The sequence below is a fragment of the Arachis hypogaea genome, chromosome 6 (genome assembly GCF_003086295.3).
Source record: "Arachis hypogaea cultivar Tifrunner chromosome 6, arahy.Tifrunner.gnm2.J5K5, whole genome shotgun sequence".
Taxonomy (NCBI): Eukaryota; Viridiplantae; Streptophyta; class Magnoliopsida; order Fabales; family Fabaceae; genus Arachis; species Arachis hypogaea.
The window spans coordinates 56,170,252-56,179,554 of NC_092041.1; the positions used below are offsets into that span (position 1 = coordinate 56,170,252).

At 38.5% G+C, this 9,303-nt stretch overlaps 1 non-coding gene across 1 annotated transcript; it reads right to left on the reverse strand.

Annotated features, from left to right (window-relative positions):
• Nucleotides 1-8,839: 8,839 nt before the first annotated feature.
• On the reverse strand, nt 8,840-8,947 carry LOC112700356 (small nucleolar RNA R71). The gene has a single exon (XR_003153263.1). It is a non-coding gene; the product is annotated as a small nucleolar RNA R71 (small nucleolar RNA).
• Between the last annotated feature and the right edge of the window lie 356 nt (nt 8,948-9,303).

A 9,303-nucleotide genomic window follows, 5' to 3' on the forward strand; every position in this document is an offset into this window, starting at 1 on the left:
TAGACCAACTGAGCAAGCAAATACTTGAGAGGTCTGCAAGTGCATTTCAAGGTGACACAGTGGTGAACCCAGGAGAAGATTGCAAGGTTATTCAATTGAGAAGTGGTAAAGTAGCTGGTTCTGATACCAAGGTCAATGAAGAGCCAGTTGAAAAGGATGCTCCAGAGGAGAAGAAGGAAGAAGTAGAGCACGCCCCTCCAAAGCGTGCAGACAACCCATTCCCAGACTCTCTTGACACTAATCCTACACTGCCAAAGGCTCCTGAGTACAAGCCTAAGATGCCATATCCTCAGAGACTTCAAAAGGAGACCAAGGACAAGTAGTTCTCAAAGTTCTTGGAAATCTTCAGAAAGTTACAAATCAATATTCCTTTTGCTGAGGTTTTAGAGCAAATGCCTATCTATGCCAAATTCATGAAGGAGATATTGTCAAAGAAAAAGCGTTTAAAAGGAGATGAGACAGTAGTCCTGACTAAGGAATGTAGTGCTGTAATTCAGAATAACTTGCCAAAGAAGATGCCAGATCCAGGGAGCTTTCAAATTCCATGCACCATTAGGAGCACAACCTTTGAGAAAGCCCTATGTGATCTGGGGGGCAAGCATAATCTAATGCCCTTATCTGTGATGAAAAAACTAAAAATCCAAGAGGCACAACCCACAAAGATAGCATTGCAGATGACAGATAAATCTATGAAGCCTGCATACGGATTAGTGGAGAATATCTTGGTCAAAGTGGGTAAGTTCTTCCTCCCAGCAGACTTTGTGATTCTGGACACAGGGGAGGATGAGAATGCCTCTATAATTCTAGGAAGACCATTCCTAGCCACTGGAAGAGCTCTGATTGATGTAGAAGTGGGTGAATTAGTGCTTAGAGTGCATAATGAGCAACTGGTCTTTCATGTCTTCAAAGATATACATCCAACAGGTGAAGAAGAGAGGTGCATGCAGGCAGAGCTTATTGATCTAAACCTTCAAAAACCGCCTGATGATACACAGCAGAATCTGTAACTCAAACCTCCCTTGGTAACAGTCAATAAAATTCCTCCTGACATCAAACCTAAGTTTGGTGTTGGAAATGAATCATCTACAAAGGAAGAGGTTCCCAAAAAGAAGAAAGTACCCAGAGGATGGAGAAACAAAAAGATCCCCATTGAAGGTTTCTCCCCAGGAATGAAGGTAGTGTTGACCAGCAATCCAGCATGGGTTTATACAGTAATTAGACTCCTCTCTCTGGAGCATATTGAGCTACGTTATGGAGATAAAGGAAAAAATTTTAAAGTAAGGGGTGAAGAGCTGGGCCCCTATGATCCTCCTCCTTGAGGAGCTGACCGTCAAGCTTGTGACGATAAAGAAGCGCTTGTCGGGAGGCAACCCGATAATTTCGTATCCTTAGCTATTTTTAATTTTCGTAGTAGTAATTTTCTTATTTTATTTTTTATTGAGTTCTTACTAATTTTCTGATCATGCTGCTATTTTATCATAGGAACCGAACACCTCAAGCTATATAAAAAATGCCACGCGACGTGACCGCATCAGCGATGCGTCGGCGTCGCAAGGAGAGGGAAAAAAATAAAAACGAAGAGAGAGTCACGCTGGAGCGTGGCTGGAGGCATGCCAGTGGCACAAATCGCCCCACACGACCGCATCGCCGACGCGTCCACGTCATGTGAGAATATTAGCCTCCCACGCGACCGCGTAACCCACGTGGCTGCGTGCCTTGATTTTCGACGTAAAAAGGGTGCACAACCAAATATTGTGCTGGAGTGGTGCTGGCTTGGTGCTAGACGCATAATCCCTATCACATGAACGTGTCGCCAACGCGTCCGCGTCATTCCCTTCTGAAGCCACTCATGCGATCGCTTGTCCCACACGATCGCATCACCCCAAATTTGGCAAATATTTAAATTCGAACAGAGAGTTGTGCAGGCGCGAGGCTGCACTCGTGCCCGAAGCATAATATGGGTCACGCGACCGCGTGACCAACGTGACCGCGTCAACTAACTAAAATGCAATCACACGAACGCGTGCCCTACGCGGTCGCGTCGCTTGCGCCACACTAGTTCGCCGCCCAGTTTTCTTTCTCTCTCTCCCCCAATCCTAATTCTCTCTTATTCTTTTATCCTTTTCTTTTTCTTTCCTCATAATATTTATCTCTTTCTATTTTCAGTTCTTATTTGCTTGAGAACAAGCAAACCTTTAAGTTTGGTGTTGACGCTTCGCTTAAAGCTTTTCTGTTTATTCCTATAGCACCAAAAGGGAGGCGAATTTGCATCTTGTCTATCTTTTCCTAGTGAATTTGCATCTAATTTGTTGAGTTTAATTAAGAATTAATTATATTTTAGCCACTATGGATGCTATTTTGAGTTTTGTGCAATATTATTTATTTTAGGTAGCATTCAGAGGGATTTGATGAAGTTTCGGCAGAGAAAAAGAAGAAACCAAAGAGATGACCAGCGAAGACCGACGCGGACACATGGCTCACGCGACCCATGGAATGGAGAAATCGCAATGATGCGATCGCGTGCCTGACGCGAACGCGTGGACTAGAATCTGCACAAATGACGCAAGTGCATGGACGACGCGGACGCGTCACATGCGCGATCTGCAATAATACAGAAAATGCTGGTTACGATTTTTGGGCTGTTTTTTACCCAGTTTCCATCCCAGAAAACACAAATTAGAAGCTGCAGAATGGACAAATCAAGTGGTCCCCACCCATCAACTGAAGATCTGTTAATTAATTCGAATTTAAATTCAAATCTTATCTTTTAGGAAAAGATATTATTTTTAATTTTTGATTTTAAACCTATTAGGATTAGTAATAAATAGAAACTCTGTACATTTAGACAGGTAGCAGATTGTTACCAGAACCCTTATTTTTCTTCTCTAAACCATTAGCAACTAATCCTCCTCTGTTAAGGTTAGGAGCTCTGTCTATTTGTATGGATTTATTCGTTTGATCTTTCTAATTTAATTCATGTCTTGATTTATATTTCAATAATTGTTTTCGTTATCCTTTTATGAAATATGGGTGGAACAGAAGTATGAACCATGTTCTAATTGAGTTCTTGTAAAACTTGGAAAAGCTCTTTACTTGAACAACAACTTGAAAACATATTATACTGAATTTTAATTGTTTGTATTTAACGGGATACGTGACATATAATCCCCTTATTTTTGGATAATTAGAATTCTTTTGGCATATAAACTAGAAATTGATCATCACCTTCTAATTGGAATTAATTGATCAAGGAATTGGCAATTAATGAATTTTAGAGGAGACTAGGAGGGTTTAAGGAATTAGGGCCTAGTCACATATAATTTGCCATGAAATTATATCTTGCATGATTAAATTAGTTAGTAATAAAAGTTAATCTAAAAAATAGATAACTATGAAACCTTAACTGTTTTCTCAACATTTTATTCCCAACTCATTTATTTGTCTATCCTTTTGATATTTTGAGTTCGAACTTAAACCTTTTGAACATCTCAAAACCAATTTCTGCTTGCCTAGCTAAGCTTATCACTCAATAACTGTTGCTTAATCCATCAATCCTCGTGGGATCGACCCTTACTCACATAAGGTATTACTTGGTACGACCCAATGCACTTGCCGGTTAGTAAGTGTGGGTTATAAATTCCGCGCCAGTTGTCCTTCCACAATAATAGTGTTTGAAAATGTCGTAACGCACTCCTTAATCCAATCTAGCCATCTTTTTCAAAACCCAAGTTTCTCTATAACTGTCTAAACAAACTTTCATTCCACCCGGTCGTAGACCTTCTTCATATCTAGTTTTAGACCTAAATTTTGATCACCATGTAATGATAGATGCAAATTTTTCAAAACAATAACTCGGCAAGTGCACCGAATCATATCAAGTAATACCACGGGAATGAGTTATCGTTTCCATGAGGATTAACGGATTAAGAAAATAATAGTTAACTGATTATTCTAGTAAAACAGTTGAAAACTTGATTTGAGATGATTTGAATACCAAAACAGTAATTGAGTAGAAAAAGTGATATGATGAAAAACTTTAAGACTTTGGAGATGTTTTAACTTCAAGACAAATGCTTCTCACTTTCTACCTTGATCATGTAAAGATAAATCCCTGGCAAACCATAATTAATTAAACCCCAATTTCTTGATATTTCAATTTTTCTTTAACCTAATTAATTGCTAATTCCTTAGTCAATTATTTAAAAAAAGAGGTTAAACACAATTTCTGATTCAAGCCACACAATTCTTAGAGATTTAACCTAGTTGGTTTTACCTCACATATCAAAACTAGTTTTAAAAAACCTTATGGGATTGTGAGAAGAAGTTTAAAATCAATTCCAGTAATTAACTTTTCCAAGTTAAAAACAAGATTCAATTAGGTTAAAATTATTTTTCAATACATTCAAACCCCTTTTAGATGAAGAACAAAAACTTGCTTCTAAAGAAAACATCAATGCATTAATCAACATAAAAGTAATAACATCAATCCATCATAATCAACAGAACTCCTAATCTTAACTAAGGAAATTAGTGACTCATAGTACAGACCAAAAATAGGATTTGAAAATAATGTAAGACAAGAAAAATCCCCAAAAGTCTCGATCCAAAGTTTATCTGAATCCTTTTATACCTTAAAACTAAATAAAAACCTAATATTCAAACTTAATTAAAGCAAAATCAGATCATATCTTCCTAATTAACTTTAAATTAAAAGTGATTCTCCTTTGTGATCTGAGCCTAAGCCTTGGTGAATTGATTCCTTAAAAACCATGGGCTTTCACTTAAGTATTGGGTTTGAGAATTGGTTTGGCACTTGAGTGTGATTTATAGCTTTTGTTGTGCACCTCGCAGAGGTCTTTTTGTGTGTAGAGGACGTGAAGCAAGTGAAGGACATCCCACGCCCTTGAAGGATGAAGGAGAGTGGACGTGTACATGGGTGTGACGCACATTCCACGTCCTTGTTGATGCTGGAGCAGGTGTGCCTGGGTGTGGGCTATGTGCGACACCTTCGATACATGGGAGTGATGAGCAGATAATTTGTACGCTTTTTGGCATTGTTTTTAGTATGTTTTTAGTATGTTTTAGTTAGTTTTTAGTATATTTTTATTAGTTTTTAGTTAAAATTCACTTTTCTGGATTTTACTATGAGTTTGTGTGTTTTTCTGTGATTTCAGGTATTTTCTGGCTGAAATTGAGGGACCTGAGCAAAAATCTGATTCAGAGACTAAAAAGGACTGCAGATGCTGTTGGATTCTGACCTCCCTGCACTCGAAGTGGATTTTCTGGAGCTACAGAAGCCCAATTGGCGCGCTCTCAACGGCGTTGGAAAGTAGACATCCTGGGCTTTCCAGCAATATATGATACTTTATACTTTGCCCAAGATTTGATGGCCCAAACCGGCGTTCAAAGTCACCATCAGAAATCCCAGCGTTAAACGCCGGAACTGGCACAAGGATGGGAGTTAAACGCCCAAACTGGCATAAAAGCTGGCGTTTAACTCCAAGAAGAGTATCTACACGAAAATGCTTCAATGCTCAGCCCAAGCACACACCAAGTGAGCCCGGAAGTGGATTTTTATGTCATTTACTCATCTTTGTAAACCTTAGGCTACTAGTTCTTTATAAATAGGACCTTTTTCTATTGTATTTTCATCTGGGTAGCTATCTTTATTCTTATGCTATCTTAGATCATTGGGAGGCTGGCCTCACGGCCATGCCTAGACCTTGTTCTTATGTATTTTCAACGGTGGAGTTTCTACACACCATAGATTAAGGTGTGGAGCTCTGCTGTACCTCGAGTATTAATGCAATTACTATTGTTCTTTTATTCAATTCCGGTTGTTCTTGTTCTAAGATATCACTTGTTCTTCAACTTGATGAATGTGATGATCCGTGACACTCATCATCATTCTCACCTATGAACGTGTGCCTGACAACCACCTCCGTTCTACCTTAGGTTGGGTGGATATCTCTTGGATTCTTTAACCGGAATCTTCGTGGTATAAGCTAGAACTGATGGCGGCATTCAAGAGAATCCGGAAGGTCTAAACCTTGTCTGTGGTATTCTGAGTAGGATTCAATGATTGAATGACTGTGACGAGCTTCAAACTCGCGATTGTGGGGCGTTAGTGACAGACGCAAAAGAATCACTGGATTCTATTCCGACATGATCGAGAACCGACAGCTGAATAGCCGTGCCGTGACAGGGTGCATTGAACATTTTCACTGAGAGGATGGGAGGTTGCCACTGACAACGGTGAAACCCTACATACAGCTTGCCATGGAAAGGAGTAAGAAGGATTGGATGAAGACAGTAGGAAAGCAGAGAGACGGAAGGAACACAGCATCTCCATACGCTTATCTGAAATTCCCACTAATGAATTGCATAAGTATCTCTATCTTTATCTTTATGTTTTATTCATCATTCATAACCATTTGAGTTTGCCTGACTAAGATTTACAAGGTGACCATAGCTTGCTTCATACCAACAATCTCGCTGGGATCGACCCTTACTCGCGTAAGGTTTATTACTTGGACGACCCAGTACACTTGCTGGTTAGTTGTGCGAAGTTGTGTTTATGCCATGGTATTGAACGCCAAGTTTTTGGATTCATCACCGGGGATTATTTGAGTTGTAGTGATCACAATTTCGTGCACCAAGTTTTTGGCGCCGTTGCCGGGGATTGTTGAGTTTGGACAGTTGACGGTTCATCTTGTTGCTTTGATTAGGTATTTCTTCTTCAGAGTTCTTAAGAATGAATTCTAGAGTGTCATGATGATTTGTTGAAGTCTGGCTGGCTGTGAAGCCAAGTCTAATTTTATTGGACCGAGGTTTCAACTTATCATCACAAGAGCTTGTTGATTTCTATCAATCTTGATGTTGGAGCAGTGATCTGCTAAGGCTTGGCTGGCCATTGGCCATGTATAGTGTTTTGGACCGGAGCTTTCTTTGAAATCTTGGCTGGCTATGAAGCCATGTCTAATTCCTGGACCGGAGTCTTAGACTAACATTGCATGATTCCTGGAATTCTCATTAAGAATTTTGATATCTTTGTTTTCCTTTTCCACTTAATTTTTGAAAAATTCAAAAAAAAATTACAAAATCATAAAATCCAAAAATATTTCTTGTTTGAGTCTAGAGTCTCATGTTAAGTTTGGTGTCAATTGCATGTTTCTATTCTTCTTGCATTCATTCATGTGTCTTAAGTGATCTTCAAGATGTTCTTGATGATTTCCTTACTATGATCTTTGAATTCTCTTGACTTGAGTGTTTGTTGTTTCTCATATGCATTATCATTTTGTTAGTGTCAATGGTATACAAACTGCTAAGTTTGGTGTCTTGCATGCATTGTTATTTGATTTTAGTTACATTTTGATTATTGAAAATCCAAAAATATTTTTAATTTGTGTCTTTTCAAAGTCAATAATACAGAGTATTAAAGATTCAGAATATACAGCAGAGGAATTATACAGAAAAAGCTGGGCGTTCAAAACGCCCAGTGAAGAAGGGCAAACTGGCGTTTAAACGCTAGCCAGGGTGCCTGGCTGGGCGTTTAACGCCCAAAAGGGTAGTAGTTTGGGTGTTAAACGCCAGAATGTGCACCATTCTGGGCGTTTAACGCCAGGATGGCACAAGAGGGAAGATTTTGTTTTCAAATCATTTTTTTTTTAGTTTTCAAAATCAAATCTTTTTCAAATCAAATCTTGTCAATCAAATCTTTTTCAAAATCAATTTCTTTCCATTTTCAAAGATACTTGCTATCAATTAATGATTTGATTCAACATTTCAAGTATGTTGCCTTTTCTGTTGAGAAAGGTTTAATGTTTGAATCATATCTTTCCTTGTTAGCCAAGTCATTTATTTTTAAAATCAAATCTTTTTAAAATGTTTTTCAAATTATATCTTCTCAATCACATCTTTTTAAAACCAATCACATCTTTTTAATCACATCTTTTTCAAAATAGTTTTCAATCATATCTTTTTTATTTTCTAATTTCAAAATCTTTTTCAAAAATCACTTAATTTCTTTTCCACTCTTATTTTCGAAAATCAATTAGTGTTTTTCAAAATGTTTTTAAAATTTTTTACTTAATTTTCGAAAATTTCTTCCCCTCTTCTCACACCTTTCTATTTATGGACTAACACTATTCCTTAATGCACAATTCGAACTCCATCTTTCTTGATAAGTTCGAATTTTCTACCTCTGCCTTCTATTTTTCTTTTCCTCTGACACCTCAAGGAATCTCTATATTGTGACATAGAGGATTCCATATTTCCTTGTTTTCTTCTCTTTCATATGAGCAGGAGCAAAGACAAAAGCATTCTTGTTGAGGCTGACCCTGAACCTGAAAGGACCTTGAAGCGAAAGCTAAGAGAAGCTAAGGCACAACTCTCTGTAGAGGACCTAACAGAAATCTTCAAAGAAGAAGAACCCATGGCAGCCGAAAACAACAAAAATGCCAACAATGCAAGGAAAGTGCTGGGTGACTTTACTGCACCTACTCCCGACTTCTATGGGAGAAGCATCTCTATCCCTGCCATTGGAGCAAACAACTTTGAGCTTAAGCCTCAATTAGTTTCTCTAATGCAACAGAATTGCAAGTTCCACGGACTTCCATTGGAAGATCCTCATCAGTTTTTAGCTGAATTCTTGCAAATCTGTGACACTGTCAAGACTAATGGGGTTGACCCTGAGGTCTACAGACTCATGCTATTCCCTTTTGCTGTAAGAGACAGAGCTAGAATATGGTTGGACTCACAACCTAAAGAAAGCCTGAACTCTTGGGAAAAGCTAGTCAATGCCTTCTTGGCAAAGTTCTTTTCACCTCAAAAATTGAGTAAGCTTAGAGTGGAAGTCCAAACCTTCAGACAGGAGGAAGGAGAATCCCTCTATGAAGCTTGGGAAAGATACAAACAATTAATCAGAAAGTGTCCCTCTGATATGCTTTCTGAATGGAGCATCATAGGTATTTTCTATGATGGTCTCTCTGAACTATCCAAGATGTCTTTGGATAGCTCTGCTGGAGGATCTCTTCATCTGAAGAAGACGCCTACAGAAGCTCAAGAACTAATTGAAATGGTTGCAAATAACCAATTCATGTACACTTCTGAAAGGAATCCTGTGAACAATGGGACAAATCAGAAGAAAGTAGTTCTTGAGATTGACACTCTGAATGCCATATTGGCTCAGAACAAAATATTGACTCAGCAAGTCAATATGATTTCTCAAAGTCTGTCTGGAATGCAAAATGCACCAGGTAGTACTAAGGAGGCTTCATCTGAAGAAGAAGCTTATGATCTTGA